The sequence below is a fragment of the Stenella coeruleoalba genome (genome assembly GCF_951394435.1).
Source record: "Stenella coeruleoalba genome assembly, contig: scaffold_49, whole genome shotgun sequence".
NCBI lineage: Eukaryota > Metazoa > Chordata > Mammalia > Artiodactyla > Delphinidae > Stenella > Stenella coeruleoalba.
In genome coordinates this window covers 1,264,801-1,281,766 of record NW_027646118.1, presented here as the reverse complement: position 1 = coordinate 1,281,766, position 16,966 = coordinate 1,264,801, and the positions used below count along the sequence as shown (strand labels likewise).

At 44.7% G+C, this 16,966-nt stretch overlaps 1 long non-coding RNA gene across 11 annotated transcripts in view; it reads right to left on the bottom strand.

The window, feature by feature from the left end:
* LOC307181315 overlaps positions 1-16,966 on the bottom strand; it is a 2,020,778-nt gene that overhangs the window by 746,477 nt on the left and 1,257,335 nt on the right. Inside the window, exon 6 of one of the 11 annotated variants that reach the window (XR_013826426.1) lies at positions 9,686-9,805. The exons of the other annotated variants lie outside the window; for them this stretch is intronic. This is a non-coding gene — a long non-coding RNA (uncharacterized lncRNA). Of the gene's footprint in view, positions 1-9,685; positions 9,806-16,966 lie in introns of those variants that run through there. 11 annotated transcript variants of the gene reach the window in all.

Genomic DNA, 16,966 nt, shown 5'->3' with positions numbered 1-16,966 from the left:
AAGAGCTACCCCTTGCTCAACGAAATGGATTCAACAATGAGGTATCACCTCACACCTGGTAGAATAGGCATCATTGAAAATCTACAAACAAAAAATGCTGGAAAGGGTGTGGAGAAAAGGAACCCTCTTCCACTATTGTTGGGAATATAAATTGATACAGTCATTATGGAGAACAATATGGAATTTCTTAAGAAACTAACAATAGAATTACCATATGATACAGCAATCCCAGTACTGGACATATACCCAGACAAAACCATAAATCAAAAAGAGTCATTCACCGCAATGTTCATTGCATCACTATTTACAATATCGAGGTAATGGAAGCAACCTAAATGCCCACAGACAGACGAATGCATAAAGCTGTGGTACATATATAAAATGGAATATTACTCAGCCATGAAAAGGAATGAAATTGGGTCATTTGTAGAGACGTCGATGGATCTAGAGACTGTCATACAGAGTGAAGTAAGTCAGAAAGAGAAAAACAAATCTTGTATATTCATGCATATATGTGGAACCTAGAAAAACTGTACAGATTAACCATTTTGCAAGGCATAAATAGAGCAACAGATGTAGACAACAAACGTATGGACAACAAGGGGGGAAAGCTGTTGGGGGGGTGGTGGTGGGAGGAGTTGAGAGACTGGGATTGGCATGTATACATTTAGATGTATAAAATAGATAACCAATAAGAACCTGCTGTATAAAAATATAAAATAAAATTCAAAATTAAAAAGAAGTAAAATTTAAAAAATAAAACAGAAAAAACAATTATTCCCTGCACATACATGTATTTATATGAATAAATTATTTCCATGCTTATATCTGTAAATACAAAAAAGAGGAATAAAATCTACCTTGAACCAAAAACGAAAAAGAGAAAAAAAACACAGAACCCACCAGTTACACAGAGGAAAACCGTATCAGGGCACTTGCTCCAGTTGTAAACAATTCTGAAGTTGGTCAGTGGTGGGGAATCGTCTCCCATTCAGCCAGCAGCCCCCACGCAACAAGCGTCCTCATTGCAAAGCTGGGGCACCGTGCCGAGGCATCTGTGAGTAAACGTGAGCTGAGCCCCAGGCCAGTTGCTGCTGAACTATTCCCACCCGTCCCAGGTAAAACACCTGAATATATACAAGGACTTGAAAGCCTAGAGGAAGGGCCATAGAGCCACACGAGTGACAGCATGCCGGCCGACTTGGTGCCTGCAGGCCAGCCAGGATGGTCCTGGCCCTGGGTGCTCTTCTGGAAGATTTCCATTTCCCTGCCTGAGATACCCGTCCTGTCCCTGCCCCCACTGCTTTTTTCCTTCCTCACCTCTGCCCAGGGAGAAATTCCAGCAGCAGGTATGGGTGACACATCCTCTTCTTTAGCAGGTGGCAGCCTGGCAACTGCTGCAGAAAGTCCAGCAGAGCCCCACTCACACTGGGCCACCCACAAAGCCGTGGCCTCTCACTCCCTCCCACCAGCCCAGCCCCGAGACTGCTGACAGGGCAGAGAAAATGGCGTCAGGCACGGCTGCAGGGGCTCTTGCTGCCTGGAGTGGTATTTATATTGATCTCAACCCAGGCACACCTGGGGAGGGCTGGCCGGCACGGTAAGGCTGCCCAGGTCAGCCAATCATCACCCCTCAGGGGCTCACAGTTGCAGAAAATGGAACTTGCTGAACCGGCCAGGTCCAAGGAACAGGTGTGGGCTCCTGAGAGTCAGGATAGACAAGGGGCTGCAGCTTTGGCTTGTTTTCTAATCATTTTATCTGGCCCATGAGTGGGAGACAACTTCAAGAAAACCCTCTCCTAATGAGAGGAACCCAGGAGTCAGGCAGAGGAGGGGTGGGTGGTGGTTGGAGACAGAGGCCTGGTGCCCCGGGTGCAGTGGAAGTCTCTGGAAGACCAGGTGGAGGGAGGCCTCACGGAGTGATGCCCAGGGTCACAGACCTGTCGCAGCTGCTGTTTGTTAGTTCAAGTCCTGCTCTGAGGTGCTCTGTGTCAGCTCTGAGCGACAGGTGAGCTGGGGGTGCTCTGCAATGAGGGCTATGTGCACGGTTCCTGTGTGCCCAGCCCTGCCACGGTACCTGCAAGGGTAGCTCTGTATCCTGGGAGGGGCCTGACCACGAGAGCCCCGAGGGCTGGGGTGGGGGTGGGGTACCTGCCCAGGTGAGCTCCATATTCTGGGATTGGTCTGACCACGAGAGCCCCATGGGCTGCTGGGGACCTGGTAAAGGATGTCAGGACAGTCAGTGAAGCCACCGAGGATATACCTCCAGTTGCTCCTAATTCCTACACCCTGCTGGTCATTCTACCAACCACCAGGACATGGTATTCTGTATTAGTCTTCAATGATGCCTTCTTTTGTATTCCATTAGTCCCAGAGTCACAAGAAATTTTGGCTTGTGAGTGGCAGGACTCAACATACAACTAAAACAATACTTCCGGGCCGTCTGGCCCCAAGGGTGCAAAAATTCCCACACCATCTTTGGGGAAAGCTTAGCTAAAGACCTAAAAGTTCTACCTCTGGAAAAGGAAACCCTCCTTCAATATGCAGACGACATTCTGATCACCAGCCCTACTAAGGAGGCCTCTGAACTACCAAGCCAATAAAGGATAGAAGTTGTCCAAGAAAAAGCTCAAATATCACAGACTGCGGTGACCTGCCTGGGCTTCATTCTCACAGAAGGTCAGAGAAGCCCATCCCAGGAAAGGGAAGAAACCATTTTCAGCCTTACCCCTTTCTAAAACTAGAAGACAGCTTAGGGGTTCCTGGGGAGGCCAGGGTTTGCTGCTTCTGGATCCCTAGCTACAGTCTACTAGCTGGGCCTCTATATGAAACACTGAAAGGAAAAGATGATGATCCTTTTGAATAGAATCCAGAAGTGGCCTTTCAAGAATGGAAAGAGCAGTCAATTCAGACCCTTGCCCTGGAACTCCCTAATTTAGCTAAACCCTTTGACCTTTACATTCCCGGTGAAAGGTGAATCGCCATTGGAGAATTAGTGCAAAAACTGGGACCACTTGAAATGGAACAATGCAAGAATGCCATCCAGGTAGGATAAACTACGGTCACTAAGGGGCTTGGCCCACTGCCACATCTGGCCAAGATACTGGCGGTATCTAAAAACCTGGAAATCAGCAGCCCAAAAGGCCACCTCCCTCCTAAGGGAAAAGGACCCCACGTGGTGATCCTAACCACCAACCATGCCCTGAAGTTGCAGGGTTCGCTCCGTGGGCACACCGACCTCGAGTGAGGAGGCCCTCCAACTCCAACATCCAGAGAGATAACCGGGGGCAACAGGGCACCATGACGACTCGTGTGAACATCACTTGACCTGGAGTTTCTCTCATAAAACAACAAGAGTGTGTCCCAAAAGAGTAGACTACTGCTTGCAGGACTTACTGCACCCAGAGGGGAGCTAATAATCTTGGCGGGGGAACAGTATACCACACTGTCACCATAGAAAAGCCTACAGACACCGTGATGATGGTGGCCAATAAGACCGGCTGGACTCCTGTTTACTTCAAAAGGCTGTTGACTCAGTAGCCATCATGGTCCTTGGTCACCACTGACCCTGGACTGTCTGGGAGTTGAGCGGGCAGGGCTCTGACACCTGGTGCTGTTTGTACGTTAATTCAGGGGCCTAATTGAAGAAAGCGCAGACTACTGGTCAGAACATCTAGGCTGGCAGAGACGGTCAGCCTAAGGTGGCCGAACAAATGTGGGGCGGGGTGAAACCGGCCCCCACAGCGTCTCTGCACATCTCTTTCCTGGACCCTTAAAGGTCATTAGAATCTATAACACTTCCAATGCTGGTGCTCAGGTGGACGAGCAGGGAGGCAGGGGTCCTGGGGACAATCAACGTCACCGGGAGGCTGCTGGGGAGAAGCTCTGACCCTCGCCCCAGGGTATGAGGGCTCCCAACTCAGCACTCAGCAGTTACAGAAGAAGGGTCTGCACCCTCAGCACTCCAAGAATGAGGAACGGGACAAAAGGCAGAGGAGGGGTTTGTCCCCAGCAAAGCCCATTAAAAATCCCTGGGAGATAAAAATAGAATCTGGGCAATAAAGTCAAGTCTAACCTTTTTTATCCTTTGTGCTTTGTCTAATTTCACGTGCTCCTAGGGTCCCGCATGCAGAGGTTCCACACCCGGCACTTCAGACCAGATTTCCTAGTGCAGAATGGCTGGGTCGACACCTCAGCTCCTGGGGCCCAGTGCAGACTCCACGATATAGAGGCTGAGCTACAGCCAACCCGGTCCTCGAGAGCTCCGCCGCCTCCCTCCCTCCCACTGACTCTGACAGGATCTCTACACAGCAGCCCAGCCCACAGCCCACGGGGTAGTGCATGCTCTCACCTCTCCATTCTCTGATCAAAATATAAAGTTTCCTTTGCTTGTGAACCAAACTCAGTCTCGATCTGTTGGCCCCAATGACACTGGGCAGGGGGACACTTGTTGGGGTCCACTCTGGAGGATCAGTAACAGAAATTGAGACTATTGTAACCTCAATGAACAGATGTGTGAGCCAAACTGTAGTTAACATAGAACAGTGTATAAGGCTCGGGTAAAATAAGATGTTTTTAACACTTCCATTTGATATTTCCATCACTTTTTATAAGCAAGTTCAGTGAAAAGGTTTGTCTTATTTGTCAGGTCAATATTAGAGAAACGAAGTGATTTCTTTCCAAGGATGTACAGCTAATAATCTTGGTTAAACCTTCAATCTTGTTTTAAATGCTTTTCCATTGAAAATGATACCTCTCTTTCAGCTCCCCCATTTCTGAGAAGTATAAAATCTTATAATTTATTATTACCAAAGGGGAAAGGTGGGAGGAGGGATAAATTAACAGTTTGGAATGAACACATACACACTGCTATGTATAAAATAGATCATCAACAAGGAACTACTGTATAGCACAGGGAACTACACTCAACATTTTGCAATAACCTATAAGGGGAAATAATCTGAAAAAGAATAGATATTTTTATTGACATCATCTATCAATGACAGTTAAAGTGTAGCCTAAGGGAAGCTGGTGGTGAGTGCTTCTGACCCTGAAGACTTCAATCATCTAAAGTTTGGACTCTGCCTACTTCCCAAGGCCCTTAATGAACATATGTGTAGCCGTAGCTTAAAAACTTCCCCAGTTTGGGTTTCGGGGAGACACTGATTTTGAAAAAGCCCTGGTGTTCTCCTTACATGAATGGGACTCTTCCTACTGCTAAAACATGTCTGTCACACCCAGAGGATGGTATACCGTCTGATCGGGAAGAGTTTGGAAAAGGCATCTCATCTCCTCATCTCCTGGTGCTCGGGTTCACCCCTCCAGCGTCTTTACTAACAGTCTCCCCACTTGGAGATGTCAGCACTGTCAACATCCTGTTGCGTACAGTTTGGAATTTGTCCAGAGGATGAAGCGGAAGGATGAGGAACAATGAGAGACAAGTCCTAGGTGTTCAGACAGGCACATGTCACTCTAATTTCCAATCAGGAAGACGAATTGACCAAAGGCTAGGGTTGCCCATGGAAACAGTATAGGGCTTGAGGAAATCCCGCTGCTTTGTGGCCAGTTCCCATAAACACGAGTTGAACAATGGAACTCAGGGGCAGTAAAATTCACAAAATTGCAGAGTTGAAAATATCCATCACTGAAAAATGTCTTGAGGAAAGTCAGAGAAAAGGACTTGTAAGCAAGGGAGAATGGCAGGAAAGGGATTTGAGGAGGTAGAAAGGACTCGCCATTAAGCACAAGAAAAGGAGCTGAACATTGCCAACATTGCAGTTGGCCAAAAAGGGTGTATGCGTTCTTTTCTGTATATATTCAAGAAAAGGGCATACACTTTTTTAGCCAACCAAACAGGTGGGCACTGGAAGTCAATACTACAAAAGATATCACTTCGCATCAGTCAGAAGAGCCATCCTCATAAAGCGTAAACAACAGAAATGCAGGACAGGGCAACGAGAAGAGGGAGCCCTGTGAGACTTATAGTGGAAATGTATATTGCCAACGGCCATTCTGGAGAAGTGTATTGTGTTTACTAAAGCATCTAAAAAATGAGCTACAGAGCATAGGGCACTTGCACTCATGGGCGTATATCTTGGGAAAAACAAAAATCGAGAGGACACAGGCACCCCAATGTTTACCCCCTCTCTGTTTAAAAGATCCTCGACTAGGATATAACTTAAATGTCTCTGGAGGGAAAAAATGGATAGAGATGTGGTACTTAGGTAGAGTGGAATATTATTCAGCCTGGAAATCAATGAAATATGGCCAGTTGTAACAACTCCGGAGGAGTTACGTATGATCATTCTAAGTGACAGAATTCAAAAAGAAAAAGACACATATCATAAGATATCACTTAAAGGTGGAATCCAAAATGGCTACACATGAAATAAATTACAAAACAAAAACATAGTCAAATATGTAGAAAACACGCATAAGGCTGCTAAACGGGAAAGGTGGGGAGGGGTGAGGCATCATCCAGGAGGTTGAAATTAGCAAAGATACCATTCCAAATACCAAACTGATAATCAACAAGGCCTACACGGTAGCTAAAAGAACTGCACTCAGCACACTCAAGTCACCGGAAAAGAATATATACGACTGGTAAGAATCTGAAAAAGAATTTATTGATGTCTCTCTGTACGCGAATCAAGTGGATGTACAGCAGCAAGAAACAGAGCTTTGAAAATCAGCTGTAACCAATATAGTAATAAATTGAAAAAAATAAACGACAGAGAGACAGAGAAAACCTCTTACAACTTTTCCTCAGGGACGGTGATGCAACATGGATTGAACACATCTAGACCCACAGCAGGATGAGACATAAGGCTGGAAACTGTTTGCGCTAAGAGAAATGTGAGGTTGGGTGAGGAAATGCACACCCTTTAAAGTAATACTACCTGGTACCCATTCAATGGGTCCCAAATCTGCAGGTTCAAGGGATCTTCCTACAGCTAAAACATGCATGGAAAACCCAGAGGACTGTACACCATGTGATCGGGAGATGTGTCTAAAATGCACCTCATTTATCCTCTCCTGGTGCTCCTGTTCACCATTCCAGCCACGCTACTTAGAATCTCCCCACTTGGAGAATCAGCACATTTAAACTTCTGTTTCACACATTTTGCAAATTGTGAGGAGGATGAACGGGAAGAGGGGGAACCAATGAGAGAAGAGTTGTAGGGGTTTGGACGGGCACATATCACTCTAATTTCCCATTAAGAGTAAGAATTAAAGGAAGGCTCAGCCTGCCTCGCTGGAGCCAAAATAGGGCCTGAAGCAATCCTGCGGGTTTGAGGCCAGCTCACAAAAGAGCAACTTAAAAAATGGAGCTCAGGGTCACTGCAATTCACAAACCTGCAGAGTTATAAATGAAAACTAACGTCCAAAAATATGTTGAGGTAAGGCAAAGAAGAGGATCTGAATGCAAGACAGAATTGCAAGAAACAGATTTCAAGAGATAGATTGGACTCGTCTTTAACGCACATGAAAAGCGGCAGAATTTCGACAATGATGCAGTTGGCCCAAAAGCGCGTATGCGTTTTTTCCTGATTATATCCAGGAAAAAACGCATACGCACTTTATGGGCAACGAAGCAAGCAAGCAATGCAAATGTGCACAACAAAGAAGTCTCACTTCCCACCGGTCAAAAGGGCCATCCTAAAAAATTGTAAAAACCAGAAATGCAGGACAGGCCATGGAGAACAGGGAGCCTTTATACGCTGATGGGCAGTGTGTGAACTGCCGAGAGCCACTCTGGAGAAGCGTATGGTGGTTCCTAAATCATCTAAAAAACAGAGCTACAGAGCATAGGACACTTCCAATCATGGGAGTATATCTAGGGAAGTCTAAAAATCAACAAGACACAAGCACACCACAGTTTAGGGCTACTCTGTTTACAAGAACCTCAACTTCAGTACACCTTAAATATCCCAGGAAAGAGAACAATGGATAAAGAAGATGTGGTACTTATGTACAATGGAATATCTCTTCACCATGAAATCAATGTAATAAGGCTAGTAGAAGGATAAAGAGTGGATTTAGGTCCGATAATACTACTTGAAATAAGTCAAACAGAAAAAGAAACATATCATAAGATATCACTTATAGAGGGAGGGTAAATATGGCTGCACAAGAAATGAATTACAGAACAGAACAGTGTCTCACATTTAGAAAACACACTTATGTCAGCTTAAGGGGAAAGGAGAGGTGGGGTGATGCATAAAACCAGAGTTTGAAATTAGCACAGATACCGTTCAATAAACCAAATAGGTATTAGACAAGATCTACACCTTGCTCAATGAACAGGCCTCAACACACCCTATACACCGCAGAGAAATATATCTGAGGAATAAGAATCTTAAAACCCATGTATTGATATATCTCCATAAGGGAATCAAGTGTGTGCAGAGCGGCACAAACACAGCAGTGAAAAGGAGCTAAACCCCATTATAGAAATAAATTTTAAAAACAAAACGCTGAAACAATGAAAGAGAGAAAAATTCTTACAAAATTCGCTCAGGGGCTGTGATGCAACCTGGATTGACCACATATAAACCCACAGCTGGATAAGACATAAGGCTGGACACTTGGGGCTGACAGGATTGGTGAGCTTTGGTGAGCAACTGCCGAAAGTTTAATGCAATACTTCATGCTACTCAATCCAAGGGTCCCAACACTCCAGGTTGAAGGGAATCTTCCTACAGCTAAACCATGCTTGGGAAACCCAGCGACTGGTATACCATATGATCGGGAAAGGTTTCTAAAACGCACCTCATTTTTCCTCTCCTGGAGCTCCGGATCGACATTCCAGCCGCTTTACTAACAACATCCCCACATGGAGTCAATGCCTTTAAGTTCTGGTATCGCACAGTCTGCAGTTAGTGCAGAGGATGAATGGGAATGGGGGAACCAGTGAGAAACTAGCTGTAGCGGTTTCAATGGGCACATGTCACTCTAATATCACATCAGTAAGAAGAATTAACCAAAGGCACAGCAAGGTGCCCCAGAAGAAAAATAGGGCTTCAAGGAATCCTGTGGTTACGGGCCAAGACCACAAAAATAAGAGCTAAAAAATGGAGCTAAGGGCCACTGCAATTCAAAAACCTGCAGAGTTATAAAGGCCAACTATTTTTAAAAAATATATTGAGGTAAGGCTATGAAGAGGCATTGAAAGCAAGGCAGAATTGCAGGAAACCGATTTCAGGAGGTAGACTGGAATTGCATTGAAAGCATATGAAGAGAGTCAGAAACTCCACAATGATGCACTTGGCCAAAAAGGGCGTATGCGTTTTTTCCTGAATATATTCAGGAAAAAACGCATACGCACTTTTTGGCCAACCAAGCAAGCTTGCAAAGGAAATCTGCACTACAATGAAGTCTCACTTCCACCTGGTCAAAAGGGCCATCTGAAAAAAGTGTAGAATCCATAAAGGCACGACAGGCCATGGAGAACTGGGAGCCTTCTTATGCTGATGGGCGGGATGTAAATTGCCAACAGCCACTCTGGAGAAGTGTATGGTGTTTCCTGAAACATCTAAAAAACAAAGCAACAGAGCCTAGGGCACTTCCACTTATGGTCCTATAGCTTAGGGAAATTAAAATCAAAAAGACACAGCCACCCCAAAGTTTGGGACGCCTCTGTTTACAAGAACCTCGTTTACGGTACAAGTTCAATATCGCAGATAGTGAAAAATGGATAAAGAACTTGTGGTACTTACGTACAATGCAATATCACTCAGCAATGAAATCTGTGTCATCAGGCCCTTAGCAGCACAATGAGTGGATTCAGGTATGATGATTCTAACTGAAATAAGTCACACAGAAAAAGAAACATCATAAGATATCAGTAATACACGGAATGTAAACTTGGCTACACAGGAACTGAATTACAGAACAGAACAGGGTCTCAAATTTAGAAAACCAACTTATGCTTGCTTAAGGGTAAAGGTGAGTTGGGGTGCTGCATAAAACCAGAGATTGAAATGAGCACAGATAAAGTTCCTTAAGCCAAATATGGAATAGACAAGAGCTACTCCTTGCTCAACGAAATGGACTCAACACCGCATATTAAACGTCTAAGAATGTACCTGACTTGTAAGTATCTTAAAACCTATGGATTGCTATGTCTCCGAAAGAGAATCAAGCATGTGTACAGGGGCATAAACAGAGCAGTGATAGGATTGGAGAGGTTCGGTGAGCAAATGAAGACCCTTTGAAGTCATATTGCATGGTACCCATTCCACGGGTTTCAACTACCCAGGTTTAAGGTATTCTTCCTTCAGCTAAAACATGCATGTGGAACCTAGAGTATGATCAACCATGTGATCGGGAGACGTGTTCAAATATGTCTCAGTTTTCGTACCCTGGTACTCGGGTGCAACATTCCAGACGCTTTACTAACACTCTCCAGACTTGGAGAGTCAGTTCCTTTAACCTCCTGTTTGGCCCAGTTTGCAATTTCTGCGGAAGATGAACAGGAATAGCGAGAACCAATGAGAGGCTAGCTGGAGGTGTCTGGACGGGCAAATTTAACTCTCATTTCCCACCAGGAAGAGGAATTAACCAAAGGCTCAGCGTGCCATGCCGGAACCAGATTAGGGCCTGAAGCCATCCTGCGGTGTTGCGGCCAGCTCACAAGAAAGCGAGTTGAAGAAAGGAGCTCAGGGGCACTGTAATTCACAAACCTGCAGAGTTATAAATGACAGCTATCGTCCAAAAATAGACTGAAGTAAGGCTGCCAAGAGGACTTGAAAGTGGGGCAAAATTGCAGGAAACCGATTTCAGGAGGTAGACTGGAATTGCATTGAAAGCATAGGAAAAGAGGCAGAACGTCCACAATGATGCACTTGGCCAAAAAGGGCGTATGCGTTTTTTCCTGAATATATTCAGGAAAAAACGCATACGCCCTTTTTGGCCAACCAAGCAAGCTTGCAAAGGAAATCTGCACTACAATGAAGTCTCACTTCCCCCCGGTCAAAAGGGCCATCTGAAAAAAGTGTAAAATCCAGAAAGGCAGGACAGGCCATGGAGAACTGGGAGCCTTGTTATGCTGATGGGCGGGATGTAAATTGCCAACAGACACTCGGGAGAAGTGTATGGTGTTTCCTGGAACATCTAAAAAACAAAGCAACAGAACCTAGGGCACTTCCACTTATGGTCCTATAGCTTAGGGAAATTAAAATCAAAAAGACACAGCCACCCCAAAGTTTGGAACGGCTCTGTTTACAAGAAACTCGTTTACAGTACAAGTTCAACATCGCAGAAAGTGAAAAATGGATAAAGAAGTTGTGGTATTTACTTACAAAGCAATATCACTCAGCAATGAAATCTGTGTCATCAGGCCCTTAGCAGCACAATGAGTGGATTCAGGTATGATGATTCTAACTGAAATAAGTCACACAGAAAAAGAAACATCATAAGATATCACTAATACACGGAATGTAAACTTGGCTACACAGGAACTGCATTCCAAAACAGAACAGGGTCTCAAATTTAGAAAACCAACTTATGCTTGCTTAAGGGGAAAGGTGAGTTGGGGTGCTGCATAAAACCAGAGATTGAAATGAGCACAGATAAAGTTCCTTAAGCCAAATATGGAATAGACAAGAGCTACTCCTTGCTCAACGAAATGGACTCAAAACCCCATATTAAACGCCTAAGAATGTACCTGACTAGTAAGTATCTTAAAACCTATGGATTGCTATGTCTCCAAAAGAGAATCAAGCGTGTGTACAGGGGCATAAACGCAGCAGTGATAGGATTGGAGAGGTTTGGTGAGCAAATGAAGACCCTTTGAAGTCATATTGCATGGTACCCATTACACGGGTCTCAACTCTCGAGGTTTAAGGTATTCTTCCTTCAGCTAAAACATGCATGTGGAACCCAGAGTATGATCAACCATGTGAACGGGAGACGTGTTCAAATATGTCTCAGTTTTCCTCCCCTGGTACTCGGGTGCAACCTTCCAGATGCTTTACTAACACTCTCCCGACTTGGAGAGTCAGTCCCTTTAACCTCCTGTTTGGCCCAGTTTGAAATTTCTGCGGAAGATGAACAGGAATAGTGAGAACCAATGAGAGGCTAGCTGGAGGTGTCTGGATGGGCAAATTTAACTCTTCTTTCCCACCAGGAAGAGGAATTAACCAAAGGCTCAGCATGCCGGGCCGGAACAAGATTAGGGCCTGAAGCCATCCTGCGGTGTTGCGGCCAGGTCACAAGAAAGCGAGTTGAAGAAAGGAGCTCATGGGCACTGTAATTCACAAACCTGCAGAGTTATAAATGACAGCTATCGTCCAAAAATACACTGAAGTAAGGCTGCCAAGAGGACTTGAAAGCGGGGCAGAATTGCAGGAAACCGATTTCAGGAGGTAGACTGGAATTGCATTGAAAGCATAGGAAAAGAGGCAGAACGTCCACAATGATGCACTTGGCCAAAAAGGGCGTATGCGTTTTTTCCTGAATATATTCAGGAAAAAACGCATACGCCCTTTTTGGCCAACCAAGCAAGCTTGCAAAGGAAATCTGCACTACAATGAAGTCTCACTTCCCCCCGGTCAAAAGGGCCATCTGAAAAAATTGTAAAATCCAGAAAGGCAGGACAGGCCATGGAGAACTGGGAGCCTTGTTATGCTGATGGGCGGGATGTAAATTGCCAACAACCACTGGGGAGAAGTGTATGGTGTTTCCTGAAACATCTAAAAAACAAAGCAACAGAACCTAGGGCACTTCCACTTATGGTCCTATAGCTTAGGGAAATTAAAATCAAAAAGACACAGCCACCCCAAAGTTTGGGACGCTTCTGGTTACAAGAACCTCGTTTACAGTACAAGTTCAACATCGCAGAAAGTGAAAAGTGGAGAAAGAAGTTGTGGTATTTACTTACAAAGCAATATCACTCAGCAATGAAATCTGTGTCATCAGGCCCTTAGCAGCACAATGAGTGGATTCAGGTATGATGATTCTAACTGAAATAAGTCACACAGAAAAAGAAACATCATAAGATATCAGTAATACACGGAATGTAAACTTGGCTACACAGGAACTGAATTACAGAACAGAACAGGGTCTCAAATTTAGAAAACCAACTTATGCTTGCTTAAGGGTAAAGGTGAGTTGGGGTGCTGCATAAAACCAGAGATTGAAATGAGCACAGATAAAGTTCCTTAAGCCAAATATGGAATAGACAAGAGCTACTCCTTGCTCAACGAAATGGACTCAACACCGCATATTAAACGCCTAAGAATGTACCTGACTAGTAAGTATCTTAAAACCTATGGATTGCTATGTCTCCGAAAGAGAATCAAGCAAGTGTACAGGGGCATAAACGCAGCAGTGATAGGATTGGAGAGGTTCGGTGAGCAAATGAAGACCCTTTGAAGTCATATTGCATGGTACCCATTCCACGGGTTTCAACTACCAAGGTTTAAGGTATTCTTCCTTCAGCTAAAACATGCATGTGGAACCTAGAGTATGATCAACCATGTGATCGGGAGACGTGTTCAAATATGTCTCAGTTTTCATACCCTGGTACTCGGGTGCAACATTCCAGATGCTTTACTAACACTCTCCCGACTTGGAGAGTCAGTCCCTTTAACCTCCTGTTTGGCCCAGTTTGCAATTTCTGCGGAAGATGAACAGGAATAGCGAGAACCAATGAGAGACTAGCTGGAGGTGTCTGAACGGGCAAATTTAACTCTCATTTCCCACCAGGAAGAGGAATTAACCAAAGGCTCAGCGTGCGGTGCCGGAACCAGATTAGGGCCTGAAGCCATCCTGCGGTGTTGCGGCCAGCTCAAAAGAAAGCGAGTTGAAGAAAGGAGCTCAGGGGCACTGTAATTCACAAACCTGCAGAGTTATAAATGACAGCTATCGTCCAAAAATAGACTGAAGTAAGGCTGCCAAGAGGACTTGAAATCGGGGCAGAATTGCAGGAAACCGATTTCAGGAGGTAGACTGGAATTGCATTGAAAGCATAGGAAAAGAGGCAGAACTTCCACAATGATGCACTTGGCCAAATAGGGCGTATGCGTTTTTTCCTGAATATATTCAGGAAAAAACGCATACGCCCTTTTTGGCCAACCAAGCAAACTTGCAAAGGAAATCTGCACTACAATGAAGTCTCACTTCCCCCCTGCTCAAAAGGGCCATCTGAAAAATGTGTAAAATCCAGAAAGGCAGGACAGGCCATGGAGAACTGGGAGCCTTGTTATGCTGATGGGCGGGATGTAAATTGCCAACAGACACTCGGGAGAACTGTATGGTGTCTCCTGAAACATCTAAAAAACAAAGCAACAGAACCTAGGGCACTTCCACTTATGGTCCTATAGCTTAGGGAAATTAAAATCAAAAAGACACAGCCACCCCAAAGTTTGGGACGCCTCTGTTTACAACAACCTCGTTTACCGTACAGGTTCAATATCACAGAAAGTGGAAAATGGATAAAGAATTGTGGTACTTACGTACAATGCAGTATCACTCAGCAATGAAATCTATGTCATCAGGCCCGTAGCAGCATAATGAGTGGATTCAGGTACGATGATTCTAACTGAAATAAGTCACACAGAAAAAGAAACATCATAAGATATCACTAATACACGGAATGTAAACTTGGCTACACAGGAACTGAATTCCAAAACAGAACAGGGTCTCAAATTTAGAAAACCAACTTATGCTTGCTTAAGGGGAAAGGTGAGTTGGGGTGCTGCATAAATCCAGAGATTGAAATGAGCACAGATAAAGGTCCTTAAGCCAAATATGGAATAGACAAGAGCTACTCCTTGCTCAACGAAATGGACTCAACACCCCATATTAAACGCCTAAGAATGTACCTGACTAGTAAGTATCTTAAAACCTATGGATTGCTATGTCTCCAAAAGAGAATCAAGCGTGTGTACAGGGGCATAAACGCAGCAGTGATAGGATTGGAGAGGTTCGGTGAGCAAATGAAGACCCTTTGAAGTCATATTGCATGGTACCCATTACACGGGTCTCAACTCTCCAGGTTTAAGGTATTCTTTCTTCAGCTAAAACATGCATGTGGAACCCAGAGTATGATCAACCATGTGAACGGGAAACGTGTTCAAATATGTCTCAGTTTTCCTCCCCTGGTACTCGGGTGCAACCTTCCAGACGCTTTACTAACACTCTCCCGACTTGGAGAGTCAGTCCCTTTAACCTCCTGTTTGGCCCAGTTTGCAATTTCTGCGGAAGATGAACAGGAATAGCGAGAACCAATGAGAGACTAGCTGGTGGTGTCTGAACGGGCAAATTTAACTCTCATTTCCCACCAGGAAGAGGAATTAACCAAAGGCTCAGCGTGCCGTGCCGGAACCAGATTAGGGCCTGAAGCCATCCTGCGGTGTTGCGGCCAGGTCACAAGAAAGCGAGTTGAAGAAAGGAGCTCAGGGGCACTGTAATTCACAAACCTGCAGAGTTATAAATGACAGCTATCGTCCAAAAATATACTGAAGTAAGGCGGCCAAGAGGACTTGAAAGCGGGGCAGAATTGCAGGAAACCGATTTCAGGAGGTAGACTGGAATTGCATTGAAAGCATAGGAAAAGAGGCAGAACGTCCACAATGATGCACTTGGCCAAAAAGGGCGTATGCGTTTTTTCCTGAATATATTCAGGAAAAAACGCATACGCCCTTTTTGGCCAACCAAGCAAGCTTGCAAAGGAAATCTGCACTACAATGAAGTCTCACTTCCCCCCGGTCAAAAGGGCCATCTGAAAAAAGTGTAAAATCCAGAAAGGCAGGACAGGCCATGGAGAACTGGGAGCCTTGTTATGCTGATGGGCGGGATGTAAATTGCCAACAACCACTCGGGAGAAGTGTATGGTGTTTCCTGAAACATCTAAAAAACAAAGCAACAGAGCCTAGGGCACTTCCACTTATGGTCCTATAGCTTAGGGAAATTAAAATCAAAAAGACACAGCCACCCCAAAGTTTGGGACGCCTCTGTTTACAAGAACCTTGTTTACAGTACAAGTTCAACATCGCAGAAAGTGAAAAATGGATAAAGAAGTTGTGGTATTTACTTACAAAGCAATATCACTGAGCAATGAAATCTGTGTCATCAGGCCCTTAGCAGCACAATGAGTGGATTCAGGTATGATGATTCTAACTGAAATAAGTCACACAGAAAAAGAAACATCATAAGATATCAGTAATACACGGAATGTAAACTTGGCTACACAGGAACTGAATTACAGAACAGAACAGTGTCTCAAATTTAGAAAACCAAGTTATGCTTGCTTAAGGGGAAAGGTGAGTTGGGGTGCTGCATAAAACCAGAGATTGAAATGAGCACAGATAAAGTTCCTTAAGCCAAATATGGAATAGACAAGAGCTACTCCTTGCTCAACGAAATGGACTCAACACCCCATATTAAACGCCTAAGAATGTACCTGACTAGTAAGTATCTTAAAACCTATGGATTGCTATGTCTCCAAAAGAGAATCAAGCGTGTGTTCAGGGGCATAAACGCAGCAGTGATAGGATTGGAGAGGTTCGGTGAGCAAATGAAGACCCTTTGAAGTCATATTGCATGGTACCCATTCCACGGGTCTCAACTCTCCAGGTTTTAGGTATTCTTCCTTCAGCTAAAACATGCATGTGGAACCCAGAGTATGATCAACCATGTGAACGGGAGACGTGTTCAAATATGTCTCAGTTTTCCTCCCCTGGTACTCGGGTGCAATATTCCAGACGCTTTACTAACACTCTCCCGACTTGGAGAGTCAGTCCCTTTAACCTCCTGTTTGGCCCAGTTTGCAATTTCTGCGGAAGATGAACAGGAATAGCGAGAACCAATGAGAGGCTAGCTGGAGGTGTCTGAACCCGCAAATTTAACTCTCATTTCCCACCAGGAAGAGGAATTAACCAACGGCTCAGCGTGCCATGCCGGAACCAGATTAGGGCCTGAAGCCATCCTGCGGTGTTGCGGCCAGGTCACAAGAAAGCGA